Source organism: Schistocerca nitens, chromosome 4, assembly GCF_023898315.1.
Source record: "Schistocerca nitens isolate TAMUIC-IGC-003100 chromosome 4, iqSchNite1.1, whole genome shotgun sequence".
NCBI lineage: Eukaryota > Metazoa > Arthropoda > Insecta > Orthoptera > Acrididae > Schistocerca > Schistocerca nitens.
This window is the reverse complement of record NC_064617.1, coordinates 286,513,354-286,537,860: the sequence shown is the minus strand read 5'-3', so window position 1 is coordinate 286,537,860 and position 24,507 is coordinate 286,513,354. Positions and strand designations below refer to the sequence as shown.

Genomic DNA, 24,507 nt, shown 5'->3' with positions numbered 1-24,507 from the left:
GGATAGCGGTGAGAAATACGCGAAGAGGCTGTAAAGAATGCTGAGCGTTTGAAATACGAGTACAAAGAGATACACAAAAGTGACCATGTACGAACAGCAACATAAAAAAATGGAAGAGCGCTAGGAAATAATTGTTAGAGAGGAAGTTCATACGGGATCGATACCTGTTAAAAATAGAAAATGAAAGATTACAGGTATGGAACTGGAATCCCATTATCAGATCACAGATATGAAGACCGTGAACAGACGACACCTATCACCTAACTTCTAGAGCAAGTTGTGTGACAATTATAGTGCTGAAAATGGCAAATGCTATAAATATTTAAAAGAATTGCAATACTTACTAGATCCTGATGGGTGGACTGATGTAGACCAAACAGCTCTAGGAGCTACCAGTCTTCTTTGAACTGTTCCCGAAATTCAGACGCTCCGAGAACTGGCTACCAGCGCCATGGCATGGTAAAGGACTGCCCCCTCTCTACGACCTGTAGGCAGAAGATAAAAACCGGAGGGTAGGTTTTATTTCGTAGCGTCCCCGCCGCCAGGGCGATACAGTTTCTGGGTGCTACTTGGCGAGGACTGCAGTGCGTGCGGTCTCTTGCGCCGACCCAGACAAGTGCTCCTGACGTCGCAGGAAGTACGTGACGCGTACGCAGACTGCAGTTACGAAAGTGGCCACACAGACCACCAGAGCGACAGCGGAACCGGCATGAATCACCGGCCTGTGTCGGTGGCCCTGGCGGCTCTGCTGATGGCTGCTGGTACCGTTCCCTTTGTGATGTACGTACGCGCTGGACTCTGCACTGGGTACTTTCTTGTGTCTTACTGATCACATAGGATCGGCAGCACTATCATATTGTTCTCTGATGATGACGTTGTCTACAGGAGTGTATTGTCGTGGGACAAAATTTCTATGGTTGCAAGGGTTCTGAGAAAGTGCAGTGCAACTGCAAAGAAAATCGCACACAGAACGCTAGCGCGATCTGTTCTTGAGTACTTCGTAAGTTTTTCGAGTTATTGTCCAGTAGATATGACATTTGATATCAAACGAGTACAGTGAAGCGCTGTTATGGTGGTAACAGGTCGACATAGTCCACGGGACCAAGACTTTAGCTCGCGAGCTCTGGCCTGGCCCGCATGCCGTAGTGCTCAGCTTGCTTGCACACTTCCCCCACCACCACGCTGCGCTACCTGCTTGAGGGGTGGGGGGAGGGAGAAACTGCAAATGCGCCATTTTTAGATGGCAATGCAGCCTCACTGCAAACGACTTTGTTTCGTATTTCTCAGTAACATAGATCACAAACGAAACAAATTTTCAGTATTACTGAATTATTTTTGGCGTGCTGAAGACAACTTTTATCTGGTAAACACTGTTGCTATATGGACAGATGCAAACAATTTCACAGATTTTTGCACTCATGTTGCCATTTAATCCTGACCTACTTAGTTTCACAATAAAAAAAAAGGTCTTTCATACAAGCTTTGATCGAAATTCTGTACCACTTTTGCAACCTGGAGACATGGAAACTCTGCGTGAGGAAAGCAACACAGATGTCCTCGACAGGTTCAACACAAAATTCAAATGGTTCAAATGGCTCTGAGCACTATGGGACTCAACTGCTAGGGTCATTAGTCCCCTAGAACTTAGAACTAATTAAACCTAACTAACCTAAGGACATCACAAACATCCATGCCCGAGGCAGGATTCGAACCTGCGACCGTAGCGGTCTTGCGGTTCCAGACTGCAGCGCCTTTAACCGCACGGCCACTTCGGCCGGCTCAACACAAAAGATCTCTCTTACATTGCAGACCAATCTGTTCCATCTGCACATGCACGGGTGAACTTTCAACTATAACGGCAAACTATCTCGAAAACAGATGTAAGATGGACAGTGTCTTGAAAAAGTTTAGAAAACACCTCCGCTAGCCACCAAACTCCTAGACATGAACATCACTGGGATGTCTTGCAACATGCTGTTCAGAAGAGATCTCCGCCCCCTCGTATTCTTACGGATTTATGGGTAGCCATGCAGGATTGATGGTGTCAGTTCCCTCCAGCACTACTTCAGACATTAGTCGAGTCCATGCCACGTCGTGTTGCGGCTCTCCTGTGTGTTCACGGGGGCCCTACATGATATTAGGCAGGTGTACCAGTTTCTTTGGCTCTTCAGTGTATGACTGTCGATGGGTTTGGTTTAAGCTTTTTTATTATGTAGTATTTTGACAGACCTTCAAGAGCTCTATTTAGGGAGATTCCTATTGAATCGAAGTTTGTGTTTGGGTTGCCAGAGCGAGATCATCACTATAGAAGAAACTCCTGCAGTTGGAGACTATGGGTTGCACAGAACTGGAGCCAACGGACTTCCCTGGGGAAGGCCACTTTTATGTACCCTCCATCGGCTACACTGGCCTTGGAGGTCGACAAAGAATCGTCGGTTCTGCAGAAGATTGGCGATGTGCCTGGTGAAGCTGAAATCATTGGTTAGCTTTTACACCTTCTTTAATAGTAACTGGTGGTTGTCGGTGTCGTACGCTGCTGTCAAGTCTACGAATACCGCTGCAGTCACCTTACGGGGTTCTACATCATATTCTATAAACTGCATAAGAATGAGTAATTGTCATGTGTAGCTTTACCAGGGCGGAATCCAGCTTGCTGAGGTATAAGCAAGGGATCGATAACGTGTAAGAGACAGTTTAAAGTCATTCTCTCTAGCAATTTGTAAAGGTGACATAGTAGTGCGAATGGTTTAAAGTTCTTTGGACTGTTTCCTTCTTTACCAGGTTTCAGTATAGCAATTACTCGGCTCTTCTCTCATACCTTTGAAATTTGACATCTATCAATACATCTGTCCATGAACCTTTAAATAAAGCAAGTGTCGTCATAATAATAGTGTTTTACTGACTGGAGACCCACAGAAACTGGTACATCTGCTTAATATCGTGTAGGGCCCCCGCGAGCTCGCAGAAATGCCGCATCACGATGTGGCATGGACTCGACTAGTGTCTGAAGTAGTGCTGGAGGGAACTGACGCCGGCCGAAGTGGCCGTGCGGTTAAAGGCGCTGCAGTCTGGAACCGCAAGACCGCTACGGTCGCAGGTTCGAATCCTGCCTCGGGCATGGATGTTTGTGATGTCCTTAGGTTAGTTAGGTTTAACTAGTTCTAAGTTCTAGGGGACTAATGACCTCAGCAGTTGAGTCCCATAGTGCTCAGAGCCATTTGAAACATTTGGAGGGAACTGACACTATAGATCCTGCACGGCTATCCATAAATCCGTAAGAATACGAGGGGGGGTGGAGATCTCTTCGGAACAGCACGTTGCAAGGCATCCCAGATATGCTCAATAATGTTCATGTCTGGGGAGTTTGGTGGCCAGTGGAAGTGCTTAAACTCAGAAGAGTGTTCCTGGAGTCACTCTGTAACAATTCTGGACGTGAGGCGTGTCGCATTGTCGTGCTGAAATTGGCCAAGTCGGTCGGAATGCACGATGGACATGAATGGATACATGTGATCACACAGATACTTACGTTCGTGGACCTGTCTGAGTCGCATCTAGATGTATCAGGGGTCCCATATCACTCCAACTGCACATGCCCCAAACCATTACAGAGCCTCCAACAGCTTTAACAGTCCCCTTCTGACATGCAGGGTCCATGGATTGGTTCAAATGGCTCTGAGCACTATGGGACTCAACATCTGAGGTCATGAGTCCCCTAGAACTTAGAACTACTTAAACCTAACTAACCTAAGGACATCACACACATCCATGCCCGAGGCAGGATTCGAACCTGCGACCGTAGCAGTCACGCGGTTCCTGACTGAAGTGCCTAGAACCGCACGGCCACCGCGGCCGGCCGATCCATGGATTCATGACGTTGTCTCCATATCTGTACACGTCTATACGCTCGATACAATTTCAAACGAGACTCGTCCGACCAGGCAACATGTTTCCAGTCACCTATAGTCAAATGTCGGTGTTGACGGGCCCAGGCGTGGCGTAAAGCTTTATGTCGTGCAGTCATCAAGGGTATACGAGTGGGCCTTCGGCTCCGAAAGCCCATATCGATGTTGTTTCATTGAATGGCTCGCACGTTAACACTTGTTGATGGCCCACCATTGAAATCTGCAGTGCGGAAGACTTGCACTTCTGTCACGTTGAACGATTCACTTCAGTCGTCGTTGGTCCCGTTCTTCCATGATGTATTTCCAGCCGCGGCGATGTCGGTGATTTGATGTTTTGCCGGATTCCTGATATTCAACAGTACACTCGTGAAATGGTCGTACGAGAAAATCCCCACTTGATCGCTACCTCGGAGATGCTGTATCCCATCGCTTGTGCACCGCCGGCCGCGGTGGTCTAGCGGTTCTAGGCGCTCAGTCCGGAACCGCGCGACTGCTACGGTCGCAGGTTCGAATCCTGCCTCGGGCATGGATGTGTGTGATGTCCTTAGGTTAGTTAGGTTTAAGTAGTTCTAAGTTCTAGGGGACTAATGACCACAGATGTTAAGTCCCATAGTGCTCAGAGCCAGCTTGTGCACCGACTGTAACACCACGTTTAAACTCACTTAAATCGTGATATATTGTAACAGCAATAACCGATCTAACAACTGCGCTAGACACTTATTGTCTTATATAGGCGTTGCCGACCGCAGCGCCGTATTCTGCATGTTTACATATCTCTGTATTTGAATACGCAAGACCAGTTTCTTTGGCGCTTCAGTGTAATAAAACTCAAAACTATTTTTAGTGAGAAGAAATCGAATATCGGCAGCGAATATTGGTGCTCTATGGCTGTGTATTACTCTGAAACTGTTAGCTAACGATCTTTGGCCGGATCTCCAGTTTCATGTTTGTCCAAGCTGGGCTGCTATCGGTGCTGCATCGCGCCTTCTCCTCGTCGTGACACAGATACGGCCGCGTTAACCACTCCTCATAGGTAACGTGTAGTTGTGAAAGGCTTTGATATTAGGTGACCACAAAGGATCAAAATTAATTCATGTAACCGTGCCGTGCTGTGAACGATTTCCTATTGTGGCACTTGAATCTAATTATGTTTCGAACCTAGTGGCGCTGCATATCTATAAGAGATGAGCTAACAGAGGCGAGGGAAAAGCAACCCCTAGAACTGTTCACAAAATGGATATGAGATTACTTCGTCAGGTTTCTTATTGAGTACCCCCTGTTTACTGACTTCGTTATTCAAATTCCTCTTGCCTCCCCAATTTTTAACCTCAGACTATACTTGCGAAGTTTTATCAGTTTCTCCTCCCACTTTGCCTATTACGTTGTTCCTTCCTATTGTCTGCCTCCTTCTCGCCCCCCCCCCCCCCCCGCCCCCTTGTGCATGAATCAGGTAGGGTACACTGTAGTCAGTTAATATTGATGCACCCTTCGTACACTAAGAGACTGTTTCCACAAACATGGTACTAGAGATGCGGCCAAAGATTGTTAGCTAACGGTTACAGAGTAATACATAGTCACACTGCGCCACTGTTCCCTCTGTATGCTCGATTTCTTTTCAGTAAAAATACTTTTTGGTCTGTAATGTCAGGATGTTCGAAAATTCCTGTTACGAACTTCTAGGACTTGTAGAGTGTAGTAAGTACATAATATTTTGAACAGAAATCTGTGTCCGGAAACGTACAATTTCCGTGATACAGCCGTTTGATTGGTTGATGTCATTTGACGTCTATCCTACCTCTCTCACCTGGCTTGAGCCTCAAACACGATTCTGTAAATGCCAGAGGCGGTGTGGATGTAGTTGTTTATCATCCATAACGTACTAGAAGGTGCTGGGAGCAACATCCATTGCACGCGCAATAGCTCGTGTTCACGGATTCCCTTCAGTATGATCCAGTACGGCCTCTTCAAATTCGGGTGTGCGGCGCTTCCTTGGAGCACCACAGTCACGCCTTCTGACGGTGAATGCACCCTTATTTCCCAGAAATTCTTCTGCACACCTAGTTGTACTAGCTGTCGAATGAAAGGGGGGTTCAAAGGGCTCTGAGCACTATGGGACTCAACTGCTGTGGTCATAAGTCCCCTAGAACTTAGAACTACTTAAACCTAACTAACCTAAGGACAGCACACAACACCCAGCCATCACGAGGCAGAGAAAATCCCTGACCCCGCCGGGAATCGAACCCGGGAACCCGGGCGTGGGAAGCGAGAACGCTACCGCACGACCACGAGATGCGGGCTAGCTGTCGAATGACAAGAGCTCAGCCGGCCGCGGTGGTCTAACGGTTCTGGCGCTGCAGTCCGGAACCGCGGGACTGCCACGGTCGCAGGTTCGAATCCTGCCTCGGGCATGGGTGTGTGTGACGTCCTTAGGTTAGTTAGGTTTAAGTAGTTCTAAGTTCTAGGGGTCTTATGACCTAAGATGTTGAGTCCCATAGTGCTCAGAGCCATTTTTTTGACAAGAGCTCAGTGGCGCGAAAGGCAAGGTTTTGGTTTCCGGTGCGGATCGGCACACGGTTATTATGTGCCAGGGAGTTTCAAATCAGTGCACACATGACTGCAGTGTAAAAAGTATTCGATCTGGATCTCACTGACTGTCGATTTGCACACAGGTTCCCTCATAAAAAATGGTTCAAATGGCTCTAAGCACTATGTGACTTAACATCTGAGGTCATCAGTCCCCTAGACTTAGAACTGCTTAAACCTAACTAACCTACAGACATCACACACATCCATGCCCAAGGCAGGATTTGAACCTGCGACGGTAGCAGCAGCACGTTTCCGAACTGAAGCGCCTAGAACCGCTCGGTCACAGCGGCCGGCTGTTCCCTCATCCATCTCGAGTGTACAGCCAGTGTGCACAGGCTGCAACAGCCGTCGATGACTACACGAATACGTGTAAGGGTTAGTATGTGTTACACTACGCTGTTGATACAGGGCTCTCACTGAAATAATCAAATGGGTAAGTTTTTAAGTGATAATATGTTCAAGGTGCACGTAGGCAACAGTGATTTACGTTTACCTTCAATTTCAGGTTCTCACCTAATCTCTTATTACCACTAAACTGAAGTACTCGAAATGCGTGAATATCTCTCAACACCTTGAAAAGCAACAACAGGTAAGGATTAGAACTTCCCCGAACTGAAAACTAAATATTTATAATTTTGCTTCTAACTTAAGTTTTGACCGTTATCCATTACTTGTTCTTCACATTGCTCGCAAAGTTTCTCTAAAAGGATTTATGGGTTCAGTTTGGTTTTCTACACATCTTTAAATGAAATAGTACAGGATGTTTTTCCATCGTCCACATTTTGGTGAATACTTTCAATATCACTCTTATAAGAGTACATGAAATCAACAAAAATAAATAAATAAATAAATAAAACTCTACAAAATACTACTTCTTCGGCTGTCTCCAAAACGTGAGGAATGTTGTTAGATCGTGAAGTGAATTAAATGTGTGTATCGGGTTCTTTACCTCACTATGAGAGTGAACTACTGACCACCTCCATTACAAGATGGTTGTTAAAACGCTTTTCAGTTCATGGAGCGATAACAAAATCAAATTGCAAGCTTTACCTTTTTATAAAAGAAAAAAATACATGTGTCAACGCACATGGGGTTTCTCCGTCCATTACCTTTTTTTGCCATCAGTCTTCTGACTAGTTTTATGAAGGCCTCCACGATTTCCTCTCCTTTGCTTTTCTCAGAGGAGTACCTAAACCCAGCTTACTCAGATATACTGACACAACGACTCATCTTAACAGATAGGTTGAGGAAGTCAAATTTACGCTTTTAGCATCTGCAAATTTAGAAAAACGTTTTGACAGCTTTGTCTGGAATACATACTTTGATAATATGAAACTAGCAGGAATAAAATACAGGGAGATATATAACTGACAACCAGTACAGAAATCACCCTGCAGGTGGAAGCGTGGAAGGACATGAAAGGGAAGCATTGGTTGAGAAGGGATTGAGAAGGGGTTGCAGTCTACCTCCGATGTACTCTGAGCAAGCAGTACACGAAACCGACGAGAAAGTTGGAGAAGGAATTAAAGCTCAGGGAGAAGAAGCGAAAAGTTTGAGGTTTGCAGATAAAATTGTAATTCTGTCAGACAGCGAAGGACTTGGGACAGCAGTTGAAAGGACAGCATTTGAAAAGAGGTTATAAGAGTACACCAAAACAAGGGAACCAAGGTTAATGGAATGTACTCCAAGGTTAGTGGAATGTAATCGATTTAATCAGGCGATGCTGAAGGAATTACATTAGGAAATGAGACATTAAAAGTAGTCGATGAGATTTGTTATTTTGGCAGCAAAATTATGGATGTTGGCCAAAGCAGAGAGAAGGTGAAACGCAGACTGGCTACAGCAACAAAATTATTTATGAGAAAGAGGAATTTGTTAAACTTGAGTGTTAGGAAGTATTTTCTGAAGGTATTTGTGTAGAGTGTACCGCTACATGGAAGTGAAACGTGAAGCATAAAGAATCAATGTACCGGTATTTAGCAATATCAACACATGTGGTGTTCCATGTTTTGTGGTTTCGGTCGTGGTTGGTCTGGTTTAGAAACTAAGAATGGATTAAAGTTAAAGTGACGTCATGGGAAAGTAATTGCGTGCGCTTACCCAGTTGATCGATACCTCACGGCACGTAACGGCATACTGCAGCCATAGTTCTGAAGTATTTTAAAACTCTTTCCGAGTATGTCTTACCCTATGTGCAGCTCTTTTTACCGTGGTTAACTATTTTGGTATTTTAAGCCTTTTTTTTAAGTTAGGTGCAGAATGTTTAAGGTATCGGCAAAATACCGAAGATAAAATTGTAATTTGTCAAAGAGTAACAGTAACTCAAGGAAATTATTATGTGATATTCGTAGTCGTTTTCAGTGTTACGGGTATAAGATGATGATTCATAATTCGGTATCCCATTCTGATTCTCTCTCTTCTTTATGTCGCATCGTGATGTAAAGGGTGAGCTTTTTTAACAATACCAGAGTCAAATACACACATCACGAAAAATTTTAGCATCGCCCTGGTTCCCAGAACTCCTGAAGATAGACGTTGACTGTGGTTGTTGTATCACAGACATGGTCCCTTTGGCTGTTTAGAGATGTCACTAAACCCGCACAAAGATGTAAACAACCATGCATGAGCAGCGCCTATTAGACGGAGGGGGTACGACAGTAGATCAGTTCCAGTCATTCCACCAGGAAGGAGGTACACGGCTCGTGTTGTCTGTAGTTCAACCAAGGGCTCCCAACAAGGGAAGTGTCCAGGCGTCTCGGAGTGAATCAAAGTGATGATGTTCGGACATGGAGGAGATACAGAGAGACAGGAACTGTCGATGACATGCCTCGCTCTGGCCGCCCAAGGGCTACTACTGCAGTGGATGACGGCTACATATGGATTATGGCTAGGAGGAACCCTGATAGCAACGCCACCATGTTGAATAATGCTTTTCGTGCAGCCACAGGACGTCGTGTTACGACTCAAACTGTGCGCAATAGGCTGCATGATGCGCAATTTCACTCCCGACGTCCATGGCGAGGTCCATCTTTGCAACCACGGCACCATACTGCGCGGTACAAATGGGCCCAATAACATGCCGAATGGACCGCTCAGGATTGGCATCACGTTCTCTTCACCGATGAGTGTCACACATGCCTTCAACCACACAATGGTCGAAGACGTGTTTGGAGGCAACCCGGTAAGGCTGAACGCCTTAGACACACTGTCCAGCGAGTGCAGCAAGGAGGAGGTTCCCTGCAATTTTGGGTTGGCATTGTATGAGGCCGACGTACGCCGCTGGTGGTCATGGAAGGCGCCGTAACAGCTGTACGATACGTGAATGCCATCCTCCAACCGCTAGTGTAACCATATCGGCAGCATATTAGCGAGGCATTCGTCTTCATGGACGACAATTTGCGCTCTCACCGTGCGCATCTTGCGAATGACTTCCTTCAGGATAACGACATCGCTCGACTAGAGTGGCCAGCATGTTCTCCAGACATGAACCCTATGGAACATGTCTGGGATAGATTGAAAAGGACTGTTTATGAACGACGTGACCCACCAGCCACTCTAGGGATCTACGCCGAATCGCCGTTGAGGAGTGGGACAATCTGGAACAACAGTGCCTTGATGAACTTGTGGATAGTATGCCACGACGAATACAGGCATGCATCAATGCAAGAGGGCGTGCTACTGGGTGATAGGTGTTAGAGGTACCGGTGTGTACAGCAATCTGGACCACCACCTCTGAAGGTCTCGCTGCATGGTGGTACAACATACAATGTGTGGTTTACATGAGCAATAAAAAGGGCGGAAATGATGTTTATGTTGATCTGTATTCCAATTTTCGGTACAGGTTCTGGAACTCTCGGAACCGAAGTGATGCAAAACTTTTTTTGACGTGTGTAAGTCTTGACTTTCATCCAACTAGTATGAAAACCCTGAATCGCTTCCTTTTAAAATTAAAGTTATTTTTGCAACTAGTGGTGGCCTTAGTAATTGTATTAGCTGACTTGTGTAGAAGTGCGGACGATCGCTCGACTTTCTCGACCGATCGCAATCCCAGTTTCTAGAAACAAGAATCTGCTTGACTTGTTAGAAATATACGACGCTGATTTTTCATGAGGGCGATGAAGTGAAAAATTTATTTACGGTTTCAACGCGTTCTAAATACAACCAACCAGAGCCGATGCTATTTCAGTAACTTGGGTTGTACCGAATTCAAAGGAACGGCGGGGGCCAATTCATTTGAAATTGTAATTATCATAATTTACTTCATAAAAGAAAACTTGATTTAAATGACAGAGTTATTTTCACTTCCATTATTCAGCAAGGTAAATGTCATACAGCATAATAATATCAGTATTTTTCCAAGTTTGAAAACATAACTTTTCCTGCAGTAGTTTTACTGGAGGCATTTTGAAATATTTTTACATTTCATTTAACTAGGCTACTTGGGGATAAGTTGTACCTGGAAATGACATGTGAAAAACTGCATTATACTTCATAACAGATTCAAATCAGTTAAAAGTTTTCTTTTAAAAAGCTCCAGAAAACGATAACAGCTGTTCACTAGAGCCTAATGGTTAGATGTTAAAGAATCTCATTAGAATTTGCACTTATTCTTTCGTGAGAAGGATATATGGAACGAGAGGTTTCTGAATAGGAAGCCGGTTGAATCAAAATGTGAACAGTTTTCAGTGAAGAGAGTCGGCAACAATGACAACCAGCGACATTTTGTACCTAACAGTTCTGTGCTTGTAGCTAACTCTGACGGCAAGTGTAACACCACTGATTACTCTTCGAGAAGTGGGAAACCACGAAAATGGGAAATGGCTAAATGTTTCTACGCAACCAGTTCACGATTTTATCCACGAACACCTACACTGAAGTCCACAGTTTTACGCACTCAACATTATTATTCAACGCAAATACAAGAAAATCGTGTCCGGAGTGATGTATATTTCACAATCATCCGCAAGGTGCAGGCTTCGAAGAGAAGCTGTGCCAAGGACATGAAGAAACCTGAACTTTAAATGACTCGATAGGATACGAACAGAAATCACCTGACCACGAATAACTGTAAGAAACGGTGCATCGTGTTAGTGGAACAGAACTAATATGGATACAGGAAGCATCAAACAACAGTGTAAGTACTTAAATTTACGCCCAGTCAGTTCTTCCTCCTTAAGAACGTTTTGGTCATTTCACCTAGCTTTTGTTTTGTCAGGTGACTCTACTACATTTAATTCTTTCAGAGACACTTTAAAAATTAGAACCTATTACAGATGACAGAGATGAGGCGAAACATATTTTGCAACAAAACATTGATTCTATGATTTATTGACATTCTGGTGTCAATTACTAAACATAGTTACTTTTACCATCATCTGCAATTGGACATTCTCTTGTAAATCCTGATTCTTTAAAGTATACAACTGCCCTGTGTAAAACAGCTTCATACTTCTGATTACTTTACAAATGAATTATTGTGTCAGATACTGCACTTGACAGTAGGCAAGTAAGCGAGAAAAAGTTTGGAAAAAAATTGAAATTATATTTGGAGTTTATTTGAAGTCGCTAAGTGCTCTCATTCCCAAATACTGGATGAGTACAGTCTGGTTAATTTGCGCTCCGTTTTAAGCGAAAGATAGTTTTTCGCGCATCTCAATGTCTATGACATCGTATTTCTTGAACTATGTGTCAACCAGCGACATAATTTTGCACGTACATTTAGTATTATATGCTCTAAGGGAAAAAATAAAAAAAGGAAGCGACGCAGCACGAAGGAGTTATGCAAATTGGTCACACACTGATATTCGTACAGGTCTCAATGGAAAATGCAAAATTCTAATCTTTGGCGGCCGATTCATAAATGTGTGACGCTGCAGCGCAATTTCACCGCACAGCCGGCAAGGATGGCACACAGGGGACATATCGATACCAGGGCATGGAGTGTACTCAGTTGGACTGTAAGTATGCCTTGCAGACAGGCGCCTGAATAGTATACGCAGGTGTCAGCACCTGAGAGAGGACGTGTAGTTGGGATTAAAGAAGCCGGTTGAAGTACTCGCCGAATCTCTCGACATCTGGATAGGAGGGACGCCATTATTGGACGATGTTGGCAGGAGTGGGTGAACCATTGTCGAACACAGAGTCAAGAAGGAAGCGGTCGACCTAGAGAGACGACAAAAGGTGAGGACCGAGCAATCGGCAATCGAATCATCATTACTATCGATGCAACGTGCAGCTGGTGCTTCAGTGACCACAAGGGAAGGTCTCATATTCTAGTCCAAGTTAGGCACGGTTTTGGACTGCCAGGAGGCTTCAATAACTGTTTTATGTAATTTCTGTAGAAATAGACTGAAACAAGTGCAAATCGCTTGATTGTCACAAACGAAAACGTTTGATGCTGAAATAACAATGTCAACAGCCTTTTTACTAGGGCTATCCGGAAAGTAAAGCTGCAAAACACAGAAAATGTTTCAGATGCGGTGTATTTTCAAAAAAATGGTTCAAATGGCTCTGAGCACTATGGGGCATAACATCTGAGGTCATCAGTCCCCTAGAACTTAGAACTACTTAAACCTAACTAACCTAAGGACATCACACACATCCATGCCCGAGGCAGGATTCGAACCTGCGCGGCTCCAGACTGAAGCGCCTAGAACCACTCGGCCACACGGGCCGGCGGTGTATTTTCACATTAACTTCATTAATGCTTTGAAATTTCTCACTTGATCGTCACAGATGTCCATATCTTTTTTGAGGTTGTCTACGAGGTTCCTCTAATTACTATATTGCCACTTCTTGAAGTTCACCGTTTTTTGCAGTAACTCGAAACCCACTAAAACTGCCGTCACCGCCCATAGAAGAAGTACAACAGAAGAAACAATACATCAAGGCCTTTTTTTATTTGGAAGTAGGTGTGCCGAGCCAGACGTCTATCAGTTTAGATTTTCTTCTTTCTAAAATAGTCCATACGCTTTCCTCAATCATTCTCATTTTATAAACGATTTCCTGCCACATCTAGTGCCCCCACTATATTACTCACGCACAAATACTGCAGATACACCAGATATAGATACACCAGATATGTTTAATGTTGCCAAGGGCAAAACTGTCAACCCCATGGCTGCGTTTAGTAGTAGTGTGACCCCCTGCTTGAAAAGTTATTGTAAGACAAACAAAATTTATGTCTCAGGAACTCTCATGTGGCCTGTTCGTGAAAGGTATGAGCTACCTGCGTCCTGCCCATTGATTTCCACAACCGTTCATGCGCCTGGATGCGTCTGAGATTACAGAAGTGCGACTCTGCCGGAGGAACATTTCCGGGTTCGGTCTAGACGGAGGCAGAGATTGTTCTACGGCCTGATTCTCCAGCAGCCTTGGTAACACCGGTGTGCTGTTCAAACGAGTTTGGGTAGTTTTACAGACCGGTTGAGCTACAGCGGTGATCCATAACCCCAACCCCCGCATCGAAGAAGAAACGGGGGACCGTTATCTTCATCTACCCTAAACGCGACGAACCGTGGAAAACGGGAGCGCCACATTTTCCCATGGCGCAATATTCACTTATTAGCCGAAAAAAGCTAATTGTGCTTAATGGAACTCTTCCTTGTCAGGAGAATCGTTTTCCTGAGAAGGAAAACACATTACACACGTTCTATTGCTAGTTATCTATGTTTCGTGTCGTCTTTAACCGAGGATCGTTGGATAACACTGCAGATGAATATCTACTGTTCGTTAGTTAACTGCCGGCCGCGGTGGTCTAGCGGTTCTAGGCGCGCAGTCCGGAACCGCGCGACTGCTACGGTCGCAGGTTCGAATCCTGCCTCGGGCATGGATGTGTGTGATGTCCTTAGGTTAGTTAGGTTTAGGTAGTTCTAAGTTCTAGGGGACTGATGACCACAGATGTTAAGTCCCATAGTGCTCAGAGCCATTTTTTTGTTAGTTAACTTTTAAAAATCATACCTAATTCGAAAATATTTAATTCAAATATAAGCTGTTAACAAAACTGTTAGAGACTTATCAATCTTCGAAAAGCGAAATGTCAGAATATATGCTAAACTGATCACTTCCTACTTACAGAACTGCTAATCATTTGTTTCAGCGTATCACCTAATTGATATTTTTAAAACTAACTAAAATTCATTTCAAATCCAGAGACTTTTTGTTTTCTTTTTTTCCGTAAATGAAGTTAAACTGAAACTAGGAGCGCATAACCATCGTATGAAGTTCCCGCTATTAGCTTCATTTGAGCCTAGCTTAAGGATAATACATAATTCACTTTTATAAATCATTTGTTTCTATGAAAAAAAAACTCTTCAACTGTCAGCTGTTCTGAAATTTCTGTCACCTTACTTTTTTTGCATTTTCTACTTTCCAGTTACCTCTGTTATCGCAGGTCTACTTTACCTCAACATCAGAGTGGAAGATTTCTCCACGACACAAAATACAGCAAAAAATATAGTTTCATTTCACTTTTACGATATCTGCTGAAATATAAGTTGTTTTGTAACATTATAAATTTTGTTTCAAAGTATATTTGTTAATGTCTCATGAGCAGCAGGCGTATACCTGTCGAGACAAACTTTCTCGAAATCCAAATGGGGAGAATATTTACATTTAACTGCTGTTGCGAGAACGATGTTAGACGAAAAAAGTACCATTAATATCCTACCACCTGCTTTACTTACGACAGCCTATGTGATCATTCCATTTCATATCTCTACAGAGCGTCGCACCTAGGTATTTCTAAGAGTGGGCCGATTTAGGCTGTAACTCAGTGATATTATAGTCATAAGATACTTAGTTTTTTTTTTTCATTTTGTGGAGTGCATAGTTTTACACCTGTGAACATTTAAAGCAAGTTGCCAATCATTGCACCACTTTGAAATCTTAGCAAGATATGACTGAATATTTATGCAGCTTTTTTCTAACATTACTTCGTTTTTAGATTACTGAATTATCTGCAAAAAGTTTGAGATTACTATTAATATCGTCCGCAAGGTCATTAATATGAAACATGAATAGTAACGGCCCCAACACACTTCGTATGGCACACCCGAAATTACTTCTACATCTGACGATGGCTCTCCATCCAGGATAACTTGCTATGTCCTCCCTACAAAAAAAAATCCTTAATCCAGTCACAAATTTCGCTTGATACACCATATGATCGTACTTTTCACAATAAGCGTAGGTGTAGTACTGAGTCATTTACTTTTCGGAAATCAAGAAATACTGCATCTAGCTGACTGCCTTGATCCAACGCTTTCAGTACGTCACGTGAGAAAAGTGTGAGGTGGATTTCGCACGATCTGTACTTTCAGAATCTCTGCTGGTTGGGATGGAGAAGGTCATTCTGTTCGAGATACCTTATTATGTTAGAGCTCAGAATGTGTTCTAAAATTCTACAGCAAATCGATGTCAAGGATATTGTTTTGTGGATTGAAAACAGGTGTCACTGGCGCTTTCTTCCAACTACTGAGCACGGTATTTTGTTCGTGGGATCTACGGTAGATTATAGTTAGGAGAGAGAGTATCAGCCGCGAATTCAGTATAGAATCTGACAGGTACCCATCGGGCCCTGGAGCTTTGTTCAATTTTAACGATTTTAGTTGTTTGTCAAAACCACTAACACTTATTTCACTCATCTTTTCAGTGGTACAAGGGTTAAACTGGGGGCAATTCTCCCGGGTTTTCATTTGTTAAGGAACATTTGAAAACATATTAAGCATTTCATCTTTTACTTTGCTACCCTCAGTTTCAGTTCCTGCCTCATTCGCTACGGACTGGACGCTAACTTTGGTGCCACTAACAGCCTTTACATACGACCAGAATTTCTTTGAGTTTTGTGAAAGATCATTTGACAACGTTCTGCTATGGTAGTCACTGAACGCTTCAAGCATTGCTCTCTGGACAGTCCATCGTGTTTCATTCAGAATCTGTCTACCTATGGTCCTATGCTTTGTTTTACATCTATTATGCAATGGTTACTGTTCCTTTAAAAGTTTCGTTACAGCGACTGTGTACCATGGAAGGTACTTCCCATTATGAACTGTTCCACTGAGTACATATCTATCCAGGGCAAGGTCAACCATTCTTTCAAAGTTGAGCCACTGTTCCTCCTGCCTACCCTCGTATGTACAGGTGATCAAAACTGGTTATGAATACTACAAACTTACCAATCCAAACACATCGAAAGCTTTCTTTCCAAAAACTCTATTTAATTCACCAAAAACATTTCATGTCATTCTTGTACTTCGTTCTCTTTTTGTGTCTACTCAATCGTTGTCTTTAATTGCGATAAATATAAAAACTCAGACTGGTTCTAGTTGCAACCTCGACTTTTTGCAACTGAAGTGGTTATGTTATCTGAGACGAGGATTTATCTGATTCAACTTCAGTAAAAGTCAATCTTATCTTGGCAAGATAATAGCCTGGTGCAAAGCCTGACAACTTCCTCATAACTGAGGGAAATGTAAAGTTGTGCTCGTTACTTGAAATGCAAAATTCTACCGCGCGCTCGTCGCTGATTGGCTGTCGCATTGTGGCCGTAGCTTCACTACGGCTCATTATCGACCTGTGCTCTATTCGTCTCTTGCCCTGGTCCGACATTATTACCCGATTGGTTTTCTGCACTATGTATACGATATGTTCAGAAAGTGAATGTACTGTGACCATAACGGGATGTGGTTTCTTTTTTTGTCTTTTGAAGGTTGATAAGACTGAGTGGTCGACGGGGATCCCCTGACCATAGCGAGCATCGGAGGAACACGGTAGAACATTAACTCACATTGTAGTATCCAGTTGCACGAATGGTGTCGGTAAGAAATACCGCCAGCTGCGAGCCAATGATGTGATCCGTTTCCTACTCTCGGAAGGAATAATACCCACCGAATTTTTTTCGTGAATCAAAACGGTCTACGGCGGAGATGTTATGAGCATAACCAGTGCGTTTAAGCGGTGTAGGGAGTTTAGTAGAGGAACAATAAATATTCATCACGAACAGAGGTGTGGAAGACGTTCCACTGTGACTGGTGAGTTGATGCAAAAAGAAATCGAGGAAACTGCTCATGAAGACCCCAGATTGACCGTGGATGAAATTTCTGCCATGTTTCCACAACTCCCCAGAAGTCTCTGACACGAGTCACTCACAGATATGCTGGGATACCGTAAATTGTGCGCATGGCGGGTCCCAAGATAAATGACAGAGCAGCACAAGAAAAACCAGGTCAGTAGCGCCCGCGAGTTTCTTAACCGACTTGAACTGGAAGGCGAGGATCTTCTGAGCTCTAATGTAACTGGAGATGAAACGTGGGTGCTCCATTAGACGACTGAGACGAAAAAAGAGTCGTCACAGTGTCCTCACACCTGCGACAAATTTCAAAACGGCAATTTCGGGCAGAAAATCATGGCGAAGTCTTGGGACCGAAAAGGTATCACTTTGATCTAAGTTCTACCTCAAGGGCAGGCCATCAGTTCACAACGACCTTGTGAGACCCTGAGAAATTAAAAAGGGTCATTCAAAACAAAAGGTGGGGAATGCTGAAGAGAGGAATGTGCTTGTGGCGTAACAATGCCCGCCCTCACACAGCCTTAACCGCCAAGCCGCTCTTGGACTCATTTGACTTGGCGCCCAGCGATTTACAGTAGACCAATTAACAGTATAGGCAGCATAACCAGCCTTTAAACGACGGTGATACTCACTAGGAGTAACTTTTTCAGCAGTTAAAAATTCGATAACAGCACGCTGATTAACTCTCTCGCTGGCGTAGCACTACAACACCTTTCCATATTGCCGCTATTCAAGATACACTGCAGGAACGCAAGGCATTCAAACTGCGCATGCGTATAGTGGGGGTCGTTACCTCCCACACCTGGCGCGTTTATCAAGGTCATTTAGGTCGCATTCTACAAGCACTGTGTGCATTTTCAGCCTACCCTCGTATTACTACATTAAAGTCCCCCGCCGCGGTTTCCTGCCTTAGACTATGTGACGGCTGCAGAGAGAGGTTCCGTAGTGGGGAAAGGAGCTGGCAGGAGATATCTTCAAGGAGGGCATGATGAACCTTATCGCGTCTCACCAAATGAACTTAAAGGGACGGTGACTAGATAGAAAAATAGTCAACAATACCCTGTTTGTAAAAAATATATAAAAATCTAGTACACTTACTTCCTGAACATGTCTCGAATGCGATTTTCTCGTCTAGAAGAGAGCGTTTCCATCCAGAAGGTAAAGAGTGTTTAGCATTGCGGCCATGGCCAGATACCGCGCCCCTGGACAGGGAGCGAGAGTGTTCCGTAGAGCAACGGACGCAGTGGGAAAAAGAGCGGCTGTTGGCGGGTGGCGCGGGTCTGCGTCAGCGCGACGTCAGCTCATTCCTCCCTCCCGACGCCAGACCGCGGCCTCTTTGTGGCCTGACCGGCGTTACCGCTACCAGACATGGCTGTTGGCCGCAGCCCCGGCCACTTCTACAGTCATCTCGCTGATTAATAATGGAGCTGATACTGTGCTCGCTTATTTTTTCTGGAGGCTGAACAGGAACTCTAACGTTTCGAAAAACAGCGAATGAAATAATTCTGCGCACAAATAATCCGTAAATATAAGGGCTCTGTATCTGCAGTCTCTGGAAATGTAGCTTGCGGCAGAAAAATAAAAATCTCTTCCAACAAACGAAGGAGGCGAATGGGAATACAAAAGTCTAAAAAAATGAGATTGACAGAAGTGCAAAGTGGCTAAGCAGGCATGGCTAGAGGGCAAATATACGGTTTTAGAAAAGTATTTCACTAGGGGAAAGATAAATATCGCCTAGACGAAAATTAAAGAGGCCATTGTGGAAAAAAAGTAGTTGTATGAATATCAGGAGTCTAGATGGGAAATCTGTCCTACACAAAGAAGGGTAAGCTGAGAGGCCGAAGGAGTATATAGAGGATCTAAGCAAGGGATATTAACTTGAAGGTGGTACTATAGAAATAGAAGAGGACGGAGATGAACATGAGATGGGAGATATGACACTGTAACAAGAATTTGATTGAGAATTAAAAGACCTGTCGAAATAAGGCCTGAGGAGTAGACGACATTCTGTCATAACTACTGATAGCCTTGGGAGAGCTAGCCATGACAAAACTCTGCCATCTGGTGTGCAAGATATACGAGTCACGCGAAATACCCTCAGACTTCAAAACTTACTCGACTTGACTTAGTTCCTGTCGTTCCCTCTGGAACACAGGGCCGTGACGAAATTCCTCCACCTAGTACGATTTCTAGCACTTCTCTTCACGTGCATCCTATGCAGCTTCTCTCTCGATCGTCCTTTTCCAGGTCTGTTTGGGACGGCCATGTTTTCTAACTCCTTGAGGGTTCCAGTCCAACGCCACCCTTTCAACAGCTCCATTTGGTTTCCTCAATGAATGCCCAATCCAGATACATTTTCTTTCCTTGATTTATATGTTGATTGGTTGCTGATTTGTCTCCCTCCAAAGATCTTCATTTGTCATTATATCTGGCCATCTCGCATTTAAAATACGCCGGAGACAGCAGTTGGTAAAAACTTGGAGCAGGTTTTTGATGTGGTTAGTCACCTTCCAAGTTTCGCAACCATGCAACAGAACAGCCTTCACATTGCTATTGAAAAGCCGGAGTTTGGCCTTCTTTGAGATGTTTCTATTTCTTCGAACAGGGTACAATCGTACAAACACACCATTTGCTTTGCGGTTGCGACTACAAACGTCCTCCTCAGCGCCTCCTGCATTCGTGACTGTACTTCCGAGATAGAGGAAAGATTAGAACTGTTCTACGTTCTACCGGCCGCTCTGGCCGAGCGGTTCTAGGCGCTTCAGTCTGGAACCGCGCGACCGCTACGGTCGCAGGTTCGAATCCTGCCTCGGGCATGGATGTGTGTGATGTCCTTAGGTTTAAGTAGTTCTAAGTTCTAGGGGACTGATGACCTCAGATGTTAAGTCCCATAGTGCTCAGAGGCATTTGAACCATTTGTTCTGCGTTCTCTCCATTAATGGCCAGCCTATTCGTGACGATCGAATTTATCTGCATTTCTTTGGCTTTGCTAACATTTATTTTGAAGCCTTGCTACTTCTGAAGAATATAATAATTGCAATCCCAAAGAAAGCAGGTGTCGACAGGTGTCAAAATTACCGAACTATCGGTTTAATAAATCACGATTGCAAAATACTAACACGCATTCTTTACAGATGAATGGAAAATCTAGTAGAAGTGGAACTCGAGAAATGTCAGTTTGGATTCCAAAGTAATGTAGGGACACGCGAGGCAATACTGACCCCACAACGTCTCTTAAAAGACAGGTTAAGGGAAGGCGAACCTATGTTTGTAGCGTTTGTAGAATTAGAGAAAGCTTTTGACCATATTGACTGGAAGACTCTCTTTGACATTCTGAAGGCAGTAGGGGTGAAGTACAGGGAGTGAAAGGCTACTTACAACTTGTACAGAAATCAGACGGCAGTTGTAAGAGTCGAGGGGCATGAAAGGGAAGCAGTGGCTGAGAGGCTTGTAACATGTCCCCAATGTTGTTCAGTCTATACGCTGAACAAGCAGTAAAAGAAACCAACCAAAATTTGGAGTAAGTACTAAAGTTCAGGAAGAAGAAATAAAAACTTTGAGGTTTGCCGATGACATTGTAATTCTGTCAGTGACAGGAAAGGACTTGGAAGAACAGTGTAACGGAATGGATAGTGACCTGAAAGGACATAATATCAACAAAGGAAAGCAAGGATTATGGAACGCAGTCGAATTAAATCAGGTGATGCTCGGGGTATTACATTAGGAAACGACACACTTATAGTAGTAGATGAGTTTTGTTTTTGCGCAGCAGAAGTAGAGAGGATATAAAATGTAGACTGGCAATGGCAAGAAAAGCACTTCTGCAGAAGATAAATTCGTTAAAATCGAATATAGATTTAAATTCTGGGCAGTATTTTCTGAAAGTCTGTGTAAGGAGTGTAGCCATGTATGTTGGTGAAACATTGATGATAAACAGTTTAGACAAGAAGAGAATAGAAATCTTTGAAATCTGGTGCTACAGAAGAATGCTGAAGATTAGGTGGGTGATAATGTAACGAATGAGAAGGTACTGAACAGAATTGGGGAGAAAAGAAGTTTATAGCATAACTTGACTAGAAGAAGGGGTAGGTTGATAGGACACATTCTGAGACATCAATGTATCACCAATTTAGTATTGGAGGAAAGTGACGGGGAGGGGTGGGGGATCGTACAGGGAGACAAAAAGATGACTACAGCAAGCAGATTCAGCTAGATGTAAATTGCAGTAGTTATTTGGAGATGAAGAGACTTGCACAAGACAGAGTAGTATGGAGAGCTGCATCAAACCACTCTTTGGACTGAAGACCACAACAAGAACAGCACCGCATCGTGTCTCGAAATATTACGAACGTAGCAGTTAGTTAACTCCGGGCCGTGACGTTTACAGATTTCCTAACTGTAGATCTCGCGAAACTTCGCACTTAATTGGATTTCGACAGAGGAGCTTAGTCTGTACAACGAGTGCTTCTACACGTCGAGAAGCATCTGGATGAATACATCGTTATCCTCTTCGACTGCAGACCAGTGCTTGCTTTATTGAGATATCTGTAAAACGGACGAAAAAACCATCCAGTGGTATACGACATCATGAACCTGATATTAAAGCACGCAGCTATCAATCAGTGTTACCATGTACTGAGTAAAAGATCACTGCAACACTCCTGAAGTAAAACAGCAGCCACTTACGACAGAGAGAGGAAACATGTAATTATCAGAGAGAAGTGCAGCCAAACTGACAAAGATACAGATAATTAAACTGCTACTTGTTACTTATTACTGGCACGAGAAACATAGCTCCTGGAAGAAGGTTGTTGCCGAGATATGGCTTAGCCACGCTCTGGGCTAGGGTTGCCCAACCTTTTAGCTTACCTGGGTCACACTGGAAAAGAAGAGTATTTTTTTGGCCGCACATAATGTACCTCAGGCTACTAAGAATAACCATTGAGGAAAAAAGTATGCTGTGGACCATCGTGAGAACAGTATAGTGTGGCGGGAGTTCCACGTATTGATACTTGTTTTTTGTTTAGGGAGCAAAAACAACTGAGGTCATAAGCGCCCATGTTACCTGTGTCATAATCTTAGAACACTAATACGAAAGAGAAGTTAAAAAGCGACTACACATTAAGCCCAATCGTCGGAAGGAAATAGACCTAAGAACAAAGACTTTGTCTTGAAGAAAGGTCCACGAAATACGCCGTAGAGATAGCGGAGGTCAGCTCTGCCCTAGACGATTGTTTCCAGAATGAATTTTCACTCTGCAGCGAAGTGTGCACCGATTTTAAACTTCCGGCCAGATTAAAACTCTGTCCCAGACCAGGACTCGAACCTGGGACCTTGGCTTCTCACCGGCTGAGGTATCCACGGACGACTCAGTTCTCATCTTCACAGCATTATCATTTCATCTAGGAGTGCCAGCCCCGCAAGATACGCAGGAAAGTTTCTGTGAATTTTGGAAGGTAGGAGATGACTTGCTAGCGGAAGTGCAGTGATGTATTGGTGAATAATTTTCTGGCATAACTCGTCACTTAGAAAGAAAACGAACAGTAAGAATAATGTGTGACATTCACGCACGGACGTTATGTAGGTACCTCTTTAAAGAGGTAGGGATTTTAACTGCGCCGCCACACCACATATATTCGCTAATGGCCGGCCGCTGGTGGCCGAGCGGTTCTGGCGCTACAGTCTGGAACCGCGTGACCGCTACGGTCGCAGGTTCGAATCCTGCCTCGGGCATGGATGTGTGTGTTGTCCTTAGGTTAGTTAGGTTTAAGTAGTTCTAAGTTCTAGGGGACTTATGACCTCAGCAGTTGAGTCCCATAGTGCTCAGAGCCATTTGAACCATTATTCGCTAATGAAATCCGTCACAATTTGAGAAGAACAGTGATGTCAATACCTACAACACTAGAGGGAAAATTGCCTTTATTATCTATTGTTAAAGCTGTCAGTGTCTCAGAAAGTAGCTCAATATGCAGCAACAAAATATTTGATCATTTTTCCTATAACGTAAAATGTCTGATAGGTAGGGAAGCAAGTTTTAAATGTAATTTAAAATCATTTCTCCTGCACAACTCGTTCAATTTTTTTCCACTTAAAAACTGGCAGCCAGTAGAAAAAAGTGTAGTTGTATGAGTAGGACTAAAAATAATAATGTGTTCATTAATGTTATCACTAATCATTTATAATTACCCTCTAAACTGTCTCGTTCCACATCATTTCTATAAAAGAATTGTTCAGATGATCTATGGACCGTGTAACTAACTAGCTAACTGAGGTAAAATCTTAATCGTGCTTGGATAACTCCATCGTCACTATGGAACAGTTTAAATCTGCCAGGTTCTTCCACCTCTTTGTTGTATGTCCGGCTAGATCCGATATTACGAGTCAGTACAGTCGGCATCCGTCGATTTCAATAACCGTGATACGTTATTTCTTGCACACTAGTATCTCTTCTGGGCGCTAGTCAGTTGTTTTCTGACATTGGCCCAATCAGCCGAAAACCGATTTGTTATAAAGAAATATAAGTGGAACAAAAAGCAGCTTGTTTGACAATGTTTCAATTCATTTAGCGTCGCATATACACATTTGTAATGGGGGCAAGTACAGCAGAACTTGGAAATGAAACTTGTACTGCCTATGCGAGTGTGAAACACAAAAGAAGCCACACGCAGCAGGCCATACGGACATATGATACGCGTATTTACTGCACTGCGAGCTCAAGTCAGCTTTAGGACACAGTAGCTCCCCCGAGACCACACCGAAACCCGCAGAATGCGTACTTAGCTGTAGAGTGCAGCTCACCCTCCCTACACCCAAATACCTTCAGCTCTAGCAGAGCTGCGTGTGCGCGAGCATCCTGAAGCCTCACAGCGAGCTGGAGTGTGAATGTAATCGCGTGCGTGCTGCAGAAGACGATTAACAGGTCGAAAGAGGGTGGTCATATATCCAGACCCC

General features: G+C 43.7%; 1 protein-coding gene across 2 annotated transcripts in view; it reads right to left on the bottom strand.

The window, feature by feature from the left end:
• The window catches only part of LOC126251417 (shootin-1-like), a 298,533-nt gene that overhangs the window by 208,992 nt on the left and 65,034 nt on the right, over window positions 1-24,507 (bottom strand). The window contains exon 2 of one of the 2 annotated variants that reach the window (XM_049951830.1): window positions 345-485. The exons of the other annotated variant lie outside the window; for it this stretch is intronic. The gene's annotated coding sequence lies outside the window, so the exon portion shown is untranslated. The remainder of the gene's footprint in view (window positions 1-344; window positions 486-24,507) is intronic. 2 annotated transcript variants of the gene reach the window in all.